Raw genomic sequence first — 21,686 nt, 5'->3', positions numbered from 1 at the left:
TTTACCCTTTGGCTCACTTCATCTATCCACACCCAAGGGAACATCCTGTTTTACTGTGGCAAATGGTGGACAGCCATCCAGGAACCACACCAGGACTGGTTGTTTTTCAGGGGGATCTATAAGATGCCCTATGAGTGCATTTTAAATTATATAGCACAATGGCATCAGTGTGTGTTTAATGTGCTGAGACGTTTGTGCCGAACTTCCCAGGTTTCAGTAATGTCATTATAGAGCTGTGGAGTTCATACTAACCAACTCCCAGACCATATACTAATTATTGCTTTACTGCACTTACAATGTCTAAGAATTGACTTAGACACTGTAGGGGTATGGTGCTCATGCAATTGTACGCTCACCTGTGGACTAGTGCACCCTGCTATAGGGGTGACTTACCTAAGCCCCAGGCAGTGGATTGCAGGTGTGATACACAGGGATGTGTGCTACTTCGACTCTTCACTTTTCTCTGCACCAAAACACGCAGCCTGCAATGGCAGGGAGTGGGTGATAAGGCGCAGGGTCTCTAAGGGTGGCACAATAGGGGCTGAAGCCCTTAAAAGCCTTCCCTGGTGTCAGTGCCCTTGGTACCCATGGTACCTTTTACAAGGGGCTTTTGTGGCAATTATGGGTACAAAGCTACTGTCGTGGGAAAGAACAGAGGCCCTAAGAACTGATTGGCAGGGACCCAGGTCATATCAAGTCAAAGTGCATCAGAAACCTGGCAAAAAGCGTGTGGGGCTACTGGAACAGAAACCTACTTTCCTACACAAGCCCCCCCCACATGCCAGAAAACTCAGCCAAACCTGGCAGTGTCTTCCTAGTCTTCCAGGCAAGGAAGAGTAGAAGAAGTGGTTTGAAAGTTATAAGGCCTACTCCGCTGTGCACCCTACTGTCCAGGTCAGTCCCTGTGGGGCGTTGGCCCACCTCAATAGTATCAGGATCTAATTCCCAATGCTCCTTTCCTAGCTATTTAGTGTCTTCACCCCATCTTTTTAGTTTGGGTTCAGAGGTGTAAGCGTGGGCGTAAAATCCGTTTCGTTCGCGGAATTTGTGGATTTTTGGCAATTTCGCGGTCCGCAAATCCCGCGAATTTGCCCCAAAATCCGTAATTTCTTTTTGCTTGGTCGTGCTTGAAAAATACAATATCGCGCGTGCGGCGTTGACTTACCGTGATTCTGAGTCCGCCGAGTTGTTTTTCTCCCGGTTTGAGTGTGCTGCGCTATTTTGGTTCTTGCTGCGTGATCGCGTAAGAGTTTTTCGACCGCAATTACATCATCGCAGTCCGCCATCTTGCACAGCGAGAGTTTGACAATGCGAGTACGTCATAAGGGCCCGCAAACCCACATCGCGGGAGTAAACAATGCCGAACACGTAGATGCGGCGCGCAGCTGACTTCCGGCGGGAGATTTGAACAGCTCGCTTTCCTGAACTTGCAAAAATTGCAATTCTGCACAAGAAATCCACCGCAGGCAGCATTAACCTTCTGAAAATCATGATTTTGATCAGAATAACTGCTCAGATTCAGATTTGGCTGCACTTTTTTGTGCACGGAGTCCATTTTGGGGGGGTGGGAGGAAGGAAGTGCCCCAGAGTCTCCAACTTCTTGTTCCTGTCCAGCAGGCTCCTCCCAGTGCTTTGTCCATCTCCTGGTCACTTTTCATTTGGATCTGGAGCTGGAAGGATTACTTTTTGTGGCTGCTGCTGGATATTTGTATTTGAGGACTTTTTGGACTTTGGAGTTTTTGGATCACTTTTGGATTTGAGATTTTACAAGTAAGTTGGTGTTGTTTGTTTGGGGCATTGCAGTTGCTGCAACTACAATTTTAAAACTTTTTCACAACTTTAAAAAAAATATATTGTGGGTAGCCACAGTATCCAGTAGGCCCAGGGTTAGTCATGGGTGCATGATACAACTGTTTCTGCGCGTTTTGTTGAACTTAAATCTCATTTATGTCATTGAATTTTAGCCCACTATATGTGGAATTTTATTTTTTTTATTTTGGGGTGCCTGTAAAGCCACACTAGCCAGTAGGCCCAGGGGTAGTGAGTGGTGCATGGACCAAGTCAAGTCAAGTCAAAGATGTACTTTATTCGGTTAAAAAGTTTAAAAGCATCAAAGCAGTACACAAACAATCATGTTGACATATTACAACTGACACAACAAACAGAGTACATTCTGAAAATGAAGAGCACATTACATTTGGCGAACACAAGAACAAAATAGGATAAAAAGTTTGTCACCCTTTAAAAAGCAGAAAATGCTAAAAAATCCATAAATCATCTGATACACGTCACAGCAAATCGATTTCTTAAAAATACTGAGGGCAGCATTCCGAATGGGGTCAAGACAGGCGATTTAGGAGAACGGTAATTTCTTTCTACATCTCAACGCCCCGATGATGTAGCTCGAGACCCCAAAAGATACCACAGGGGTACCCAACATTTGTAAATAGGCAAGGGAAGGCCTGACCTTCTTTAAGTTATAACCTCTTAACAGTGGCAAGATAAATTTTTTACGTGGCAAAACATAAAATTTACAGAAAAAGATCATGTGGAGCACATTTTGCTCAGAGTTATTGTCACATGGACACGGCCCCAATGACCCGCTTTTAGCAAACTCTCTGGGGAAAGATAGCAGCCATGGTAACATATTATGCTTAAACCTTAACAAAACAAACAGATGGAATGGCTTGCTTATGTGGGTTAAGTACGGCTGCATCCCTCTCCCTATACTTAGCATAACAAAATTTCTAACCGAGGGTTTTGCCAATTGATCTTCTTCCCTTTGTAACATTGCCCTATTTAAAAATTGAATTTTGATCGCCCTGATAGCGGTTTTACTTAAGGCACTAGGGTTTGTAAACAAATCAGGACAACCCATTGAATCCAATTGTGTTTTAATATAGCGGATCCAGGGTATCGCCAAGGCCTTATCTAGGGACAAACAATCTTGAATAATTAGTTGGTTTAGATTCGGAGCTTGTTGTGCCCAAATTCTTAACCACCCTAGAATCGGTGCCACCGCAATTTGATCGGAAATGTAACCAGCCCCCGAATCTTCATGTATATTAAAAGTGGCTGCGGATTGCGGGAGCGACAAGACTTTTCTAAAGAAGACATTTTCTACAGTTTGGATCTCACTCACTTCGGTGCAGCCCCAAACCTCGCTCCCATACGACACCATGGGCACACATTTGGCATTGTAGATTTTCATGAGTGCCGGTAGTGGTTTGTAACCTAGCCTTTTCGCGAAGTCCAACAGGGCCCCTGTGGCCCTCGCTAGTGTGTTTTTCTTCAGCGCTCGTTGCCTCACCCATGACCTTCTGTCATCAAATACAATGCCTAGGTATGGGAAGGTGAGAACTTTGGTGAGTGCCTGACCGTTACAGAAGAAAACTGTCTTTTTTGCCTGTCCGCTGCCAAATGACATGGCATGTGACTTTTTAAAATTAGTTTTCAGGTCCAGCGAGTCCATAAAATTGATAAAACAATCTAAAAGTAATTGTAGCCCTCTTGCTGTCCTGGCCACTAACACAGTATCAGCAGCATAAAGTAGAGCGGGGATCTTTTTTTGACCAACTCTCGGGATATCCTTACATGCTGAAATTAAGGCGTCGCCCAGCTTGTTAATGTAAAGTGTGAATAGTAGGGGCGCCAAGATGCATCCTTGTCTTACCCCTCGCTTCACTGGCCAGGCGTCCGTCAGGCTCCCATTCTCATTGTAGCGGACAGCTGCGCTAGTGCTCTCATGGATGTCAGCTAGGAAGGAAATCAGTACGGGATCCAGCCCTATATCAGACAGGGAGGCCCAAAGTTTTTTACGATTTACAAGGTCGAAGGCAGTGGACAGATCCATAAAAGCTAGATGTATGTCCCCCTGCCTTGCGACCGTGTATTTCCCTATCACAAGATGTAAATTGAGGCACTGCCCAACAGTGCCTCTCCCTTTTCTGAAGCGTACTGTAAATCAGAGATGACAGCATTCTCTTCCAACCAGTTTGTCATCCTCTCAATTATGACCTTTCCCAATATTTTTACATCTGAGTCCAAGAGGGTAATCGGCCGGTAACAGGCCGGGTCCTCTCGTGAACCCTTCTTAAATATTGGTACAATAACATTGCCTTGGCCCAGGACACAGGGGGACCTACTTCAGTGGCTGCATTAAAAACGGGAGTTAAAATCTTTGACCAATAATGGGGGTCTGCCTTGTAAAGGTCTGCTGGGACTCCGTCCGGGCCTGGGGCTTTCCCATGGGCAGGCGACTCAATGGCTTCAAAAACTTCTACCTCATTAAAATAAATTTTTCCTGTGTTTTCAGAATTGTCTTGTAACATAAATGATGGATTAAGTATATCTGCATAAAGACCACCGAAGTGCTCCACCCACTTTTCTGTTGGGATAATGCAGTCCTTATTTTTATTTTCTATTTCATTAAACAACGGGCTGTTGATCACTCTCCAAAATTGAGTGCTACTTTTCAGTACACTCACCTTGGAGAGTTCCTCCCAGGCCATATCTTTTAACTCGGTTTTCCTACGTTCAATAGCCTTCTTATAGGCCCTTCTTGCCTCAGCAATCCTCTGAGGATCATTACCTGGCTCTTTTAATGCCTCTAAGAGCACCACATGGGTATCGATACAGGCTTGGTTAAACCAATGTTCCAATTTCTTGGGCCTTAGTATACTTTTCCTGGTCAAATTGTTTGCTACCTGTTCTGTGATACGGTTACGGCATGGACCAAGTCTTTCTGTGGGGTGTCTTGAAGTTAAACATCATTGAGGGCATGGATTTCATTGGATTGTGGTGATTTTTGTGTGTTTATTTACTTTTTGGGGTGTTGTTGGGACCTGGCCATGTGGGTGGGGGCCATTTTGAGGCCTGTCCAGGCAGGGCCTGGCCATCTGGTTGGGGATCAAGGGGCCCTTTTGAAGCGAGGCAGTGTGCTCAGGCCTGCACCCAGTTTGCCTTGCTTTCATCCATTATGCCCAGGGGTAGTGAGTGGTGCATTGACCAAGGCTTTGTGTGGGGCCTCTTGTATTTAAACATCATTGAGGGCATGGATGGCATTGGATTTTGTTGATTTCTGTGTGTTTTTCGACTTTGTGGGGTGTTGTTGGGGCCTGGCCATGTGGGTGGGGGCCATTTTGAGGCCTGGTCCAGGCAGGGCCTGGCCATGTGGTAGGGGGACAAGGGGCCATTTTGAATCCAGGCAGTGTGCTCTGAGCCATTGGCCTGCACCCAGCCTGCCCTGCTTTACCCATTATGCCTAGGGGTAGTGAGTGGTGCATGGACCAAGGCTTTGTGTTGGGCCTCTTGAATTTAAACATCATTGAGGGAATGGATGGCATTGAATTGTGTTGATTTTTCTGTGTTTTTTGACTTTGTGCGGTGGTGTTGGGGCCTGGCCATGTGGGTGGGGGCAATTTTGAGTCCTGGTCCAGGCAGGGCCTGGCCATGTGGCTGGGGGACAATGGGCCATTTTGTAGCCAGACAGTGTGCTCTGAGCCATAGGCCTGCACCCAGCCTGCCCTGCTTTCACCCATTATGCCCAGGGGTAGTGAGTGGTGCATGGACCAAGGCTTTGTGTGGAGCCTCTTGAATTTCAACATCATTGAGAGCATGGATGCCATTGGATTGTGTTGTTTTTTCTGTGTTTTTCGACTTTGTGGGGTGTTGTTGGGGCCTGGCCATGTGGGTGGGGGCCATTTTGAAGCCTGGTCTAGGCAGGGACTGGCCATGTGGCTGGGGGACAAGGGGCCATTTTGAAGCCAGGCAGTTTGCTCTGAGCCATAGGCCTGCACCCAGCCTGCCCTGCTTTCACCCATCATGCCCAGGGGTAGTGAGTGGTGCATGGACCAAGACTTTGTGTGGGGCCTCTTGAATTTAAACATCATTGAGGGCATGGATGGCATTGGATTGTGGTGATTTTTGTATGTTTTTCTACTTTTTGGGGTGTTTAACTGATGTTCCTCTGGCTTCCTTTGCTTTTAGGTGCACAAGAGAACCACCAGTGCCAGGAAGAAGTACTGCAGCGGTGTGTGCAGCACAACGTCACGTGACGTCACGTGTGGCCACAGACAAGACAACTCTGCAACTCGTGCAACTGCGGCCTGCAGTTCTGACATCTGAAGAAGATGGGCCCAAAGAAAGGTGGCCGTAGCGCCTCAGCGAAAAAGAGTTGCCACTGCCAGTAAGAAGGAGCAGAAGAAGCAAGTGGCACCACCTACCAAGGAGACTGGTGGGCCCACCGACACCTTTTTTGGGAGAAAAAAAACTACGCCTGCAGCAGCAGCGGTGTCCGCCGGTGACCGAGCTGGAAGCAGCACCTCCGCTTCATTGGGCTCAGTGCCACCACGCCAAGTAAGGTCCAAGACCATAAGGGCTGCTGAGGCAGGCACTTTAGTTTCTCAATCACCATCGACCAGTGATGTTGGCTCATCACAAGAAAGTACCATCCAATCAATGCCGGGTGTAACTCAGCTGACGAGTGTTCAACAAGCACAGCCGCAACGACACCCACAGGTGCAACTAGTACAAGCGCAAGTACATGCACAAGGAGAGGCGCAAGTAGAGGCACATGGAGAGGTGCAACTAGAGGTTAATTTAGCGGCACAACTGCCTACAACGCTTGTTCCTCCAGAAGTAGGGGCACATCAGGAAATTGAGATTCAAGGGGAGGTATCATCCGAGGAAGCCACTCCTCCTAATGATGATCCATTGTCTTCCAGATCCCCAGCAAGAAAAAGGTCATGGAGGGCTACTACTACTACAAGTTCTTCTTCAAGCCCCCTTCATTCTGATGACCTTGATGTTGATTGGAACCCAGCAATGCAGTCTGAGAGTGAGGCACACCATGAGCCGACAAAGGTAGCTAAGCCTAAAAAGAAGGTTCCCGCAAGGCTTCGACTTATGGGTGATGACGACGAACAAGAAGAGGTGTCTTCTGCTGCTGATGAACAGTCTGACGACGACCCAGTCATCACAGTTGTCACTCCAGCCCCAGCGGGCATGCAGCAGACAGACATTTTTACCCTATCCCGAATTGCTGCTGAGCGGGATGTGGGCGGCGTGGTACTGGTACCACCACCAACGCAGTTAACTACTACAACAATACGACCTACAGCTTCCATATTTTCTCGTCAGAAGGGACCTCCATCCAGCTCGACCTCCATTACCTCAAGTAGAGGTGCTGTAAGTGCACAACAGAGTCAAATTCAACCACGCCCATCCTCCACTTCATCTGGCATGTTATGTTAAAAAGATTTTTTATCGCAGCTAACACCTGAAGGTTTCTTGGCGCTGGTACTGAGGAAGCAGAGAAAGAAGTAAGGAAGTGGACAACAGGACTATTTATAGGCATCAGTAAACAATAAAGTTTTAAGAAGGGATCTAAATCTGATATATGGGAGGGGCAGTCTTAGGGGGGAAGGGAGGGCATTCCAGAAGGTAGGGGCTAAGAAAGAAAACCTAAGACCACTGTGTTTCTTCCTCTTGAATCTGGGGACTGATAACAGAGCCAGTTGGGACGAACGAAGGTTGCGTGAGGGAAGGTAGGGGTGAAGAAGGAAGGAAATAAAAGACGGGCCTCCGCCTGCAAGAGATTTAAAAATTATGCAGCCCAGTTTAAACTTGCAACGAGCGTTAACCGGGAGCCAGTGGAGGCTTTTCAAAAGAGGGCTAACATGTTGGTACTTGGTTTGACGAAAAATCATAAGAGCAGCCTGATTTTGGATCTGTTGTAGCCTCTTGGCTTGATAGTCAGGGATGCCTACATAAAGTGCATTGGCATAATCAAGTCTTGATATGACTAGCGCTAACAGTGCCAGGGTAAGGGCCTCTGTGGTGAGAAGGTGGGAGATCTTTCGTAACTTCCTGAGCTGGAAGTGACTAGAGGACACTACCGCACTGATCTGATTTTTCATAGACAGGTCAGCACTGATAATCACCCCCAGACTTCTGGCCGAGTTAGTCGGGCAGGGGGGACTGCCCAAGTTAGTCGGCCAGAAGGATGGCTGCCAGGGGTTGGAGGGACCCCCGACAAGAACCAGCTCGGTCTTGTCGGGGTTGAGCTTAAGATGGTTGGAGCTCATCCACTCACTAATGAAGCTGAGGGTGGTTTGAAAAGTAGAAATAGAGTCCTCCGATTTGTCGATGGTAAAGACCAGTTGAATGTCATCTGCGTAATTGAACGCAGTGACATTCAACCTTCGGAGGGATCGAATCAGAGGAACCAGGTATAAATTAAAAAGGAGGGGAGACAAGGAGGAACCCTGCGGGACCCCGCACGTCAACCCGACCTGCCTCGCTGAAAATTGAGACAGCCTGACCGCCTGTTGACGATTGGTCAGGAAAGATCGGACCCAGTCCAGAGCGGTGCCCTGGATACCGGCCTCCCTGACACGGCCGACCAAAATATTATGGTCGACCGTGTCAAAGGCGGCCGATAAATCCAGAAGCACCAGAGCCTGACAGATGTTAGTGTCGGCTCCTCTGCGCAACTCCTCCATGACAGATAATATAACTGCCTCTGTGGAGTGCGCAGGTCTGAAACCGGCCTGCTGGGGGTCCAAAAAGCACGATTCCTCAATAAATGAACCAAGGGTGTGAGTAACGTGTGACTCCAAAACCTTACTGAGGAAAGGGAGGAGGGATATTGGACGAAAGTTGGTCATAACAGAAGGGTCTGCCGAGGGATTTTTTAAGATGGCCACTACCTCTGCCTTGACATTGAAAGTAGCACCTCCACCACCAGCAGACATTTCAGTCCCCAGTTTGGGACTTCTTTAGTGTTAGCAAAAAGGCGGAAAACACGGTTGTTTGTTCGATTTGTAAAACTGTAGTTAGTCAGGGTAAGCTTGGTACCAACTATGGTACCGGAGGCCAGAGAGGTCATCTCCAAAAACACCACACTATCCGGTGGGAGGCGCACCTAAGGAAGATCCGGGAAGCCAAAAGTAGAACTGATCCAAATGTATCCATTCACATTGCATCTGATGATGACGAGGGCCTGATCGTGCAGGGGGGAAGTCAAGAACCGACCGACATTTTTTCTGGTACACCCAGTACACCTGGCAGCAGCACTGCAGTGGTAGCGCCCACACTCTCTACCCCTGCAACATGTATGAGGCACACTAAGAGTCTGGGAGAGACACCAATGCGAAAAAGTACATCAATGAACCTAACTGGTTTGAAGAAGTCTGCATCATCATCACGTAAAACGGTCCAGACCACCATTAGCAGAATGTTTTGGTCGGATGCACCATTTGAACGCAACCACCCAATGGCACGTCTGTATAACACAAAGCTGGCTAAAATGCTAGCGCTGGACGAAGTCTGCATCATCATCACGTAAAACGGTCCAGACCACCATTAGCAGAATGTTTTGGTCGGATGCGCCATTTGAACGCAACCACCCAACGGCACGTCTGTATAACGCAAAGCTGGCTAAAATGCTAGCGCTGGACCTTCTCCTTTTTTCTTTCGTGGAAGGGGTGGGTTTTCTAGAATTTGTGGCAACAGTCTGCCCTAAATGGAAGGTTCCTAGCCAGTCCTATTTTGCCAGGGTTGCTGTTCCAGCAATACATCAAGAGGTGCTGGAGGTGATTGGCGCAGCTATTCTGAAGAGTGCTGTTCACACTATCCACCTGACAACAGACATGTGGACCAGTTGCCAAGCCCTTGATTACATGTGCACTGGGTCTCTTTTGCAGGGGTTAAAGAGTAGGTATCTGCAGGTGTTGACACGGACACAGTTTTTCAAGCTACTCGGAAACATGCAACAGTAGCCATGTTTGCCATGGAGAAATTTCACACTGCACCTAACCTTTTGGAGGAGTTTGACAGGAAGGTCTATGAATGGTTGCATCCAAGAAATCGCATAGTTGGTTATGTTTCCACGGATAATGGCAGTAATATAGTTTAGGCCATGCAAGATGGTAACTACTTCAGAGTGCTGTGTTTGGCGCACAGTATTAACATAGTGGTGCAAGATTTCTTGAAAAAAGAAAACACAGTCAGCAAGTTACTGACCACCTGCCAAAGAATCTGCACACATTTCAGCCATTCTTTTAAGGCCCAGAAGTAGCTGAGGAGCATTCAACATGAACGTAGACTGCCAGTCAAAGCACTCATCCAGGAGGTGGCAACACATTGGAACTCAACCTTTTACATGCTTGAGCGTCTGTCTGAGCAGTGGGGGGTAATAAATGATTATGTCTATAAACTGGGTTCTACTATGAAAGACATGAGGCTAGAGTTGAAGGAATGGAAGCTAGTTGCAAGCCTGACAGACATGCTTCGTCCTTTTGAGGTCTTCACGCGTGATGTCAGCAGGGAGGACTGTTCTTTGGGCAAAGGTATCCTATTGTTGGTCATGCTAGAGCACCAACTGAAGGCGGTGTCTTCAACGTTCCGAGATGATGCTGAAAAGCAAGACGCATATCAGTTGGCGGAGAGGGTATTAAGCCGCCTAGTTGACAATGAAAGGCTTAAAAACATACATACAGAACAACATTACATTTGTGCCACTATTCTGGATCCACGGTACAAAAGGCAGTGGCCAGCAAAGCATTCATTCCTTTTGATGAAGCAGATGTTTCAAAGTACAAACATTGGCTAGCTGTTTCAGCCACTCGGTTAGAAAAAGAGCGGCAGAAAATTCAAGGAGCCGGCAGAAGTACAACTGAATCAGCAGGCCATCTGGCGTCAAGTTCCACTTCTGAATCTGAATCTGTGGCCGAAGGGAGTCACTTTCCCTCACAGCCGTTAACGACACCAGCAACCGTATCATCATCCTCACCTGCACCAGGCCCAGCCATAATATTGTCGGAAGCGGATTGGCAAACACATCAAGGATTTGCTCGTTCCAGTGATGCAAAGGCCACAGATGGTACGCAAAGTGGAGTGGCAAACTCATCAAGGGTTTGCTCGTTCCAGTGATGCAAAGGCCACAGATGGTACGCAAAGTGGAGCAACCCTGGAGAACCTTGAGTCGATGGTGCAGGCCTATCTGGATGACCCAACAGAGATCCTTGTTAATCACAACCCATTGCTGTATTTGTATAGGAAAAGGCCTCTATGGCGACGGATCACCAACCTGGCTCTAAATTATTTGTGATGCCCACTCGCAAGCATGTCTTCTGAACGTGTTTTCAGTGCTGCTGGTGCCATTGTAACTTCAAAAAGGACCCGCCTCTTGCCCAAAAATGTGGAGAGGTTAACACTGATCAAGATGAATCAGCACTTCATACCACCAGATTACAAAATACGTGAATGCATGCAGGAAGAAGAGGACACCGACTTAGGGGATGGAAGTTCTTCTCTGTTAGCTGACCTACTCCCGTCTCAGTTCATAGAGTTTGAGGACGAGCTCTACTTCCCTGACACCGAGGACTGAAAATTACTTCCTTTTTTTTCGTCCTTGTTCACTTTTATTCCTGTGTGTCTTTCTTTGTTTTGCAACTTTTACCACAACAAAACTCTAATCACCTAATCACAAGTCCATCAGCAGCACTGTCTTCATCTTATTTTCCTTATTGATTTGAAGGTGCCGCAGCCTGCATTCCTGAGGTTCACAAGTTCACAACTCAATCATGCTCCTCTATCCTCCTCCTCCAGACTCCCCCTTTCCATTACCCTCAAGGCAGATGGATGGATTACACAGAATAAATAAACTTTGTCTTCGTAGAAGAGTCCCCTCAAGTGGGACTGAAATTACTGACTGACTACATGCTTGCTGATTGCTGACAGAGTTACTTCTGAAATTGACAGGAGAGGCTGCCCTGTGGGCCTTCACTTTCCGAAGAAGATGCGAACAAAAAGTAGAACAGGTAATGAATAACGAGAAGATGGCATTCAGTGGACAGCAATGGCTGTCTGGCTCTGATGAAACCAATTGCTGTTTGTTTTCTGTGCATGAAATGAATCATATGTCTTGTCTTAGTTTATTTAATCTTTTACACAGTAATTTTAACTCATGTCTACTACTCTGTTTTTTTTACCTTGTTTAATTCAAATTGTACTTCAACTTTAGGGTCCACTATGTTGCATTTTCCAATATGCAAAATGTCCTTGGAGTGCACTCACTTGCCAATATACCATGATGATTGATTAAATAATATATCTTTTTTCTTTACAGTCACTCACTGGGATGGATGGATCATCAGCGTCGGTTTACGGAAGAACTATGGCCAATTCGTGAGTGGCAAACAGGTAAACCAGTCTACAACAACTACTACAGCAGAACTACATGTCTGTCTATTCGTGGTATGTAGAGGTCGAGGGCGAGGCAGTACACTGTTGTTGTTATGCCAGGCAGAGTCCACTCCACTCCAGACAGCAGTTCATGTAAAATTGGGGCTATGTGGCTTGCTGCATACAATTAGATATGCTTTGTCTGTCTGTGACAAAGAGCCTAGGTATGCTGCATCAGGTTTCTTCACTCAGTGGTGCCTGCCTTGACCGTCTGCATGGCCCTGCTTCAACCTTGTGCCAAACATCCGTTATGTTTGCGAAATTTGCTGTTTTTCGCAAATCTCACGAAATTACCGAAAATTCGCAAATTCTTGAGCAGAACGGATTTTTGGCCCATGCTTGCGGCAGGGCCATGCAGACGGTCAAGGCAGGCACCACTGAGTGAAGCATCCTGATGTACCATACCTAGGCTCTTTGACACAGACAGACAAAGCATATCTAGCATTTAGGGTTCAGTGTGATTTACTAGGGTTTTTGGGTTTAAGTTGGAAGGGTTCCCAGGGCCCGATGCAGGCTCGTTCATAATGATGTTGGCAAGGTTTTAGGGGGTTTGGTGTTCTTTGGTCCAGAATTGGCAGAATGTTGGCCTTTTTTGGAGTTTTGCGAGGGCGTGTGTTTGGGTGAAAAGTGAAAACTAGTCGTAGACCTTCTTCTTCTTCTTCACAGAGCGCAGTGGTTCAATTTTGTTCTGCCTTGCTGAGAGTTTTGGGAATCGCTGGAACAAGTGTCTGGGAGCACTGCTGGGAAGGTCTAATTTTGATTGCAAGTGGTTTCAAGAAAATCCATGGTGGAAAAGGGGAGTTAGGGCCTAGCTGCAGAGCGCATTTGGAGTGATTTTTACTGGTAGGCCTCAAATTTTCCAAGTGTGGGATTTTCCATTTTTGCTTTTGGCCTGTTTGGGGGTGTTCTACTTTTTTGCGGGTGGGTTGAGGGTCTGGGGGCAATGCTAGGAAGGTCTAATATCGGATGCAAGTGGTTTGGAGATAATCCACGGTGAAAAAGTTTTTCCTTTTTAGCTCACTTGCGTGTTTTTCGGAGGCTGTTTGGGGGGTTCTAGGTTTTTGGGGGTGGGTTGGGGGGTCTGGGACTACTGCTGGGAAGGTCTAATTTTTATTGCAAGTGGTTTCAAGAAAAACCATGTTGGAAAAGGGGGGTTTGGGCCTAGTTGCAGACAGCGTTTTGACACAATTTAAACTGAGGCCTAGCAGTATTGCATGTTTTGGGGGGGCTGTTTGGGGGGGTACTAGGTTTTTGGGGGTGGGTCGGGGGTCTGGGAGCACTGCTGGGAAAGTCTAATTTTGATTACAAGTGGTTTCAAGAAAATCCATGGTGGAAAAGTGGGGTTTGGGCCTAGCTCTAGTTGCAGAGAGCGTTTTGGCACGGTTGAAAGTTAGGCCTAGTAGTAGTACCGCATGTTTTTGGGGGGCTGCTTGGGGGGGGTTCTAGATGTTTGGGGGTGGGTTGAGGGGTCTGGGAGTACTGCTGGGAAGGTCTAATTTTGTTCTATAATCGCAGTTTACACTTTACACCTAGCTTGAGGGGAAAGATCCGCAAATTTTGCCCACACAAGTTATTTATCCTTGAAAAGGAGACTCAGAGTACGCACTTTCGAAATGATGCTTGTATGTATTGTAATACTGTCGACTCTGCAACTGAAAGTTTTATTTTTGCACTACACAGCGTACCTTATATTTTTTTCTCCGTGGTGTTTTAATATCACTTCCTGTTTTTCCATCAACAATTACAGGCCGGCTTTTACCCTGTGCAATGGCAAAAAGGATGAACTCAGGCTTACAATTAGCGACCCGCATTTCAGCATCCGCCAGGCAGGCAGTAGACAAGGTGTCTTCTGGTCCCCAACATTGATTGACGGAGAGTCAGATGGAATGGAGGAGTACCGCGAAAAAGAGGAATGGCTGGATGCATGCAACTTCCCAAATTCAACAGGACAACTACAACAACATACAGTTACAGTATCCAACTTAATTTCTACTTATCTTTTAAGTAATATTATTGCTGTGAACTTCTAAGAGTGTGCCTCTGTGCATTTGTTTGCTTTCTGCTTCAATTCATACCTCCAGCCATTGTATACTTTTTCTTTGCTATTTTTTACACTAATTTAATGTGCTAAGTGGTTCTTCTCTCTGAGGGCAGATAGGCAAGTGAAATTGCGTAATTACTGCAGCCCTGTACTTTCACATTGTTTCTTCATAGTTAGTACATTGTAGAAAGTACTACTTACTTTTCAGTAACCTATCCATTTAGCAAACAACTTCATGCATGCAGTAGTGCATGCACTTCCTTTATGTCCCTTAAAAGATTTATAGATAGCTTCATATCCAAAGATTTGTTTATCTTCATTTGTTGTTGGTCCATGCTGTGTTATTTTTTTCCTCACTCCACAAAACTTTCCCCACAAACCCCATTCCCATCCAAGTTTCAAACCCTAACCCTCTTCCCCCGGGCTGTGTGGTTTCCATTGAGGTGTGAGTAAATTACAACAATAATTCCACACACTTGCTGGGGAGGATAAGGTGCAAGCAACCTCCTCAAATCAATTTTAAGGCAGCTAGATGAAGCCTAGGATATTGTAATTTTAGTTAAAAAAAACAACGAGTATTTTAAAATAAATTCTGAATTTCATGCCCACCATCGATTGGATCCATCGTCAACATCATCCTCCTACATGTCAAGAAGACTTGTTGTTACGCTGCTGTGTCACTGTTTTTGTTGTAGCCATAATCATCCATGCAATTCTTTTTTCCCCATACTTATCTTCAGCATTGCTTCGGCTACTGTTCCTTCTAATACTCCTCTCAGGCCACTCAATGTCTAATTTTTTTACTTTGTTTTTCATATGCTGCTACTGCTAGTGTGGTACCACTCCTACTAACACCACAACAACGGAATTTCGGTCCGGGATGGAGTAATCGCCATTTGCCATGCAGCCAGCGCTGTGCCTAGCTCTATTCTCAAACACGAATCACAGGTAAGATAAGCATTTTGGGGAGGTAGAATAATGGGTTAGGACTCAGAGGTGAGACTGACAGTAGTACTAGTAAAGTACTAGTAGGCCAATTGAATTCACTAACTCTGTTAGTGGCACTTTTGAACATTTTTGGACGTTTTAGATAATTCATGCTGGTAAGTTTGATGAAACCAAACGTGCCGTAACCCCCGCCCACCACCCCACAAAATAAGATCAACGCGTACACTATGTTGAAGTATGTAAAAAGAATAATGATATATTTCCCCTAACAAAAATAAACTAGTCCCACCCCTCCCTAACCCAAACAATTGTCCATTTCAAATAGTCCACTAATCCCAAATAATCCCCAACTCCCGATTCCCACCCCCCCAACAGTCTTTAAAAAAGAGGCAAGGGACACAGTCACTTCCGGCGGTGTTTGGACAGGCGGTCCCGCCACTCCTTGCGGAGGTCCCGGAGCTGTTTTTCAAGGTCGTCCACCTTGCGCTCCAGGTAGTCCACTCTTAGGCTTAGGCAGCGCATGCGTGCCTTCCAGGCTCTGGGGGGGCCAGCTGCTGATGTTCTTGCAGCTGAGCGGCGGTGGGGGGCTGTCTGAGCACGGTGCCGTGCTGGAGGCTGCTGGCTGCTGGACACGGGGGCAGTGCTGGAGGAGGTTGTGGACGCCCCCTCCTCCTGTTCCCGAGCCCACAGCCGGCAATATTCAACCCGAATGGCCTCCAGCTTCCGGGCCCTGGCCCGGACAGCCATCTCCCTTCTGGTGAGCTTTTTGGGAACATCTATATGAAGAAAGAAAGAAAAATAATATAACCAATACTCTTTAACAATAACACAAAATAATTCAATAGAAAGTTGTCTTACAGTAACACTAGCAATTTGCAAGCACAGTATAACATTTTGGCATGTATCTTTCCGCCGTCTTTGTAGGCCTGTAACAGTGGGAGTTTCAGGAATTCTACTACCAGGCAGCACTATGGACTCAATACATAGTCAGCAAGTACACCAGTATTCTTCTTTTTTTCTCTAGTTTTGCGAAAGAAATTACTTGTACGTGAACTTGTTTGTGGTAGCCGGCATAATGCCAGCTCAGTCAGCTTGCACCCAAGAAAAAGAGACAGAAGCCATGATGACGCAGACTTGCATGCATTACTTTAAGCAGTACATGCAGGTGGGGATAGGGAAGCTCTTACTTTTGTATAGGGGTGGCACTGGCCATACTCGGTTACATCAAGGGCTACTGCTCAATGTAATTTATATTTCGCACTGCCCCCCCCAGGGCCTTCAGTACTACAAAAGGAAAATGAAGATTATTCATTTCTGATCATGTATCCAGCCGATCACATGATCTCTTTGCTTATATGATGGATGACTTTAGGTGCTTTGTTGTGATAGATTGAGTGAACAACAGCGATAGTCCACCCATGATTAACACAGCAGAAAGAAAATTATGAACATAGGGAGTGAGTGTGGTAACCATAATTGCCGGAGGAAGGGACTTGACTTGATATAATTGTCAACCATACAATACATACACAATATATGCTGTGCTTGCAAAGTAAACTACTGTACTGTTACTTTAGGCAAGAGAGAGTTTCTGAACAATCACAACTTGTAGTATTTGGATTTCCTCTGCTTTGCTACTCTGGCACGGACATGCTGGTCAAACAAAGTAACACTCTTCATGCACTGAGCGTCTGCTCTACACATACACCTCTGCTATGTATGAGGAAGAAGATACCATCCAGGCTTCCAAAGTAAACGTCTATCATTCTTCTTAATGTCTCAACTGTAACAAATGTATGTTTTCTCAACAACCAAATAACACCCTTTTCATTTTATTTGGTAAACCATCGTCTTGACTTGCATTTGAGTTTCACCAAAATGATATATTGCAATGCACACCGCACATGAATTATCTGATTGACCCACACAGGCAGTCATTTTTTCTTTCTGCCCCAACCATCCTTGCTTCAAGCAGCCATGCATCTGATTCCTTCCTATTAGCCACCTCTGCCTGCATTCAGAAACAAGTATCATTTTTTAGTCATAAATGTTACGACTCGCTCGTCCTTCCATTGGACCCTAAGTTCTTTCCCTTTTCGTTCATCACATCCCTCAAGTTCATCTGATATGACTTGGCTTCACGATAAAAGTTTCCCAGCTGATTTGAAGTCAAATAGAGAGGGCCATTGCTTACTCGAGAATTTCCGCTGCTAATGCTATTGCTAAGACAAGGGTGACTGTCTTCTCCGTGATTGGCTAAATAAATTTAGTTCTAAATCAGTAACTGTTCTTAACAGTACAGTGTACTTGTAGTAGTGTACTGTCTACTGTACAGTACATCATGCACTCCTTTGCGAGCCTACTCTAAAATGTCAATACGTAAGAAGTATAATAATAACTTACCACCATCCGCCGCTGCTGAGCCATCCCCCTCAGCTCCTCCTGGTGGCAGCGCCGCATCTGCTGCTTGAGTGGACCCTCCTGCGCCGCTGGCCCCGGCACTGGTGGTGGCAAGTGCTGCATGCGATGTTGTGACGCCTAGATAAAACATGTCATATTTTTAGATGCCATACACCACCCCCTACTTCGTCTCGTAATGGAAGAGAAAATGTTAAACAATTTTTAATTATTGGGACTGAAAAGAAGTCACGGTTTTGGGGAGGATGTTAACTTATATGCTTAGCCATAACATGCAACTCTTTTTGGCACAATTGATGAATGCTTGCCCTTTAACGTGCAACATTTTTATAATTATAGACAGAACCTACTACTCCTCATCACCACCAGGAGGACTTGAAGTTCCAACAAGGTGAGGGCTCCCGAGTCCCGCACAGTTACCTCTGACTGAGGTATGTGAAAAGTCGAACTGCACCTATCATCAACAATGTCCTATTTCTCTTGTCCATACTTCTGTATGTGCAGAATAGTCCCTGAAACACTAGCGGTATGGTATGTGCTACTATCAAACCAAAAAGCCAACTACAAGCTTATTCTTGGTGGACATTGACATTTTGTTGTTGGAAATTGTCAAAGCACTAACATTAAGAAGACTGGAATAGACAGCAAGGGCAACCCAGAGGACTGCACTGAGTGCCTCTAGAGCTATTGCTGGATCAGAGTTTTGTTTAACACTGTTTGCCGACTCGGCAAGCTTAGCTACCTACACAGACCAACTCAGAAATAATAGTAAATAGTAGGAGCACAGAGAGTGATGGTAGAGAGGCAGGATGAGAAAGTAGAAACAGTCTACAAGAAGATCAAAGACTATTTTGTAAAAAATAGAATTAGGAAACAGTTTGGAATGAATAGGAGCTGTAAAAGTTAGGTAGGTATAATTATATTAACAACAGAACAACTTACTGGGGCCAGCAGAAGAGCCTGCAGAGGACCGTTCCTGCCCACTCTGTTCCGCTGGAGTCTGGGATGTTGCTGCCTTGCCTCTGGGAGGTGCTGATGATCATGAAATAAACACAAACATGGATGATTGTTTTTTGGAAATATTTGATTTCTTTGACCACAATCTAAAATTATCTCGGGGAAACAAATTAGCAACAATTGCACTACATTTATTGACCTATCTGATATGGTCAACTAGGAGGATACTAGTACAGTATTGCTGGATACGCAGACCGTCTACTTGGAAAGTTATGTAAATCACTAACTAAACCAACAACAAAAAGGTTCTACTACGACTGCCAGCACTCAGCAGCACGCGACGTGACAGACACAGTCGGTCATCATGATTGCAGAGCACTAAAAAATGTCCTACTACTAATAACAAGTCATAATATACTCAGCCTATCAATCCATCACTATCTCTTCTTCTTAGTGGCAGCAGGAGTACAAAAGGAAGGACTAGACTTGAGTCTCTAGTCTCTCTAGCATTACGCAGTTCTGTAAAGTCCTACACTCATACATATTCAGGCCAAATGAGCACAGAGTTGCAAACAAGTAAGCATAGTAGCAACGCCACTGAGGAGGCAAGCACCTGCAATCACAGAAGCTATTTAAACACTATTTTACCTGCAATCGAATAGGAAGTATTCTTGCTCTTCGGGAAAAACATATATTAGCAATATAACACAGAGCAGAAGAAAACAAAGTAGGTATTAAATAGCTACTCACCAAGGCCAGGGATCTCCACGCCGAGCAGGTCGAGCAGGTCCTGCTACCGGTCGAGGACGTCGGCCCACCGGTGCGTCACTTGGGCATAGGTGCGCCGGACCCCCGACTCCCTCCGCATGACCCTTATCCCACCGCTGGCGATGCTCCCGGAGGCCATACCCTTGACCGGGCTTGCCCCCTGCTGCCACTGTCTTAGGGAGGTGGCACAGAACAAAAAATATAAGGGCGGCCACCTCCACCGCGGTAAAAACCTCCCTGGCCACTACATCCTCCCCCCTCAATCGCCCGCATGGGAGCCGGGTACGGGGTGCGGGACCCTTCCCTTTGCTTTTCCCGGCTCCCTTTGCCATGGTCCTGGGCGAAAGAAGAAAAGAATAGGGGGAAAAAATAAATAACATAAAAGAGAGAGCTAAACAAAAAAAGTACTTATTAAAGTAACAAAAAGTTGAAAAAAACACAAAATATAGATCTAGACAAATAGAGAGATAGATAATGAGCAAAAAAAGAGCAAAACAAAGTTCAAAGAAACAAAGGATTGCAAAGATTAAAAGCGGATAGAAAAGCCATGCCCAGAACCATAGCAATGAATGAAAAACAAGATGGCCACGCCCGTTGAGGACCGCGTGGGCAAGTTCGTGCGATATTTCCCCCACGAGCATGCAAAAACACACGCAAACTCATAATAATGCGCCGCACACAACGCGAGCTTGCCAATAGCGCCCGGACACGGAAACGCGCACAAGATGGCTGCGCCCATGTACGACCGCATGGGTAACTTCGCGGTCGGTGCGCTGCAAGCAGCCGGCAAATACGCAAAAAAAACAGCGAAAACACGCAAAAAAATCTGCAAATTGGCACGAGTTCACGGATTATGCAGATCGCGAATTCGATTTTGCGCTAATTAGCGGACCACGTATTTGTAAATTTGGCCCATACTTACAGAGGTGCCTACCTGTGCAAATTCTAAAGTTATGTTCCGGGGTGTAGTGAAGCTGCTCATTTCTTACATTGCCCTTTTTCACAATAACATTTCTGCCATTAACTTTTGCTCATATTTGCATGCACAACAATGTAGGATTAGGTTCTCTGAAACTACTTTATTTATACATCTATCTTCGCACAACATTATCACAATGTCTTGAACATCATATACAAGGATTCTTTACGCACTATGTACAAATTTCATTCTTTCTTCATCCACGCGGCGACAGAACTATCTACATATCCATAACATCAATAATCTACCACGTACATTGCCAGGCTGCTTTCTATTATAAATAATGAGCATCCCGATAGATTAGCATAGAAGACACTTCAGCTAACACCGAGGGTCCCTGCTGCTGAAATTGTGACCAAGACGGGGTCCTTCATTCTGTTACGCCAGGTAATGGGGTTGGATGGTCCCTTGGGGAGATTCTTGGCTCTACACCTTCACATAGAGTAGTATTTAGCATAGTAGGAGTATGCCTATTTACTGCCTTGTATATATGCCTGCATATACACTTTGTTTTAGCACCATGGTAGAGCTGAACTTGCCATTTACTCTCTTGGTGCTTGTAATCACTTTCACCCGCTTCTGTCTACTGATTATCGCAACACCAATATTCTATACAAGAATAACTTTGGTTCAATAAATAAATTGTAAACTTCCCACTGTGTATTCTTCATATTTTCTCTGAGCACTTGTAAGCATGAGTGACTGAGCAAAAGTTTCTCACCTGTTTCCATGATCCCCAAGGGATCAGTGGTTGCCAGAAACCATTCACTCCCTGGTAAGGTTAGGGGGACTAACGTTGGCTCTGTGAGATAGCTGGTCCCAGGGCCACCATATCCTGTGGGGGTTGAACGGAATCAGTCTAGGCGCCTCACCCAAAGTTTCTGTTGTCCAAACAAACACACTGGTCCTAAGGATTAGTAGGAACTACATGACATGGCACCACCAACGCTGGTTGAGCTCCTATTTATCAGTCTTTTCGGAGTAGATCAGTAGTGCTTTTCTCAGAGAATCCTACTCACCTCCAAACCAGAGATGTCGGTGGTGGGACGAAAAAATCCACCATATCTGAGTAGGCATACCCTACGTATTGGCTGTAGGTTATTCAAGCTTGTAGGATATGGTACCATACTGTGCTAACCCTAGCTTCATAAATTCATCTCCATAAAATTCTACTCCGTTCACACAATTCCTGTGAATGGAGAAGCTGGTGTGGAGGATTTGTTGCAGACGTGCAGTTAGTCTGAAATTATTACATTACAGCCTCTTGGCAATGAGTAGTGACGTTACCTTCGTGGTCAAGGCACACAAAGCATTCAGAACAGAGGT

This window comes from Lissotriton helveticus, chromosome 10 (assembly GCF_964261635.1).
Source record: "Lissotriton helveticus chromosome 10, aLisHel1.1, whole genome shotgun sequence".
In the NCBI taxonomy this organism is placed as follows: domain Eukaryota; kingdom Metazoa; phylum Chordata; class Amphibia; order Caudata; family Salamandridae; genus Lissotriton; species Lissotriton helveticus.
The sequence above is the reverse complement of the archived record's forward strand: the minus strand, read 5'-3'. Positions refer to the sequence as shown.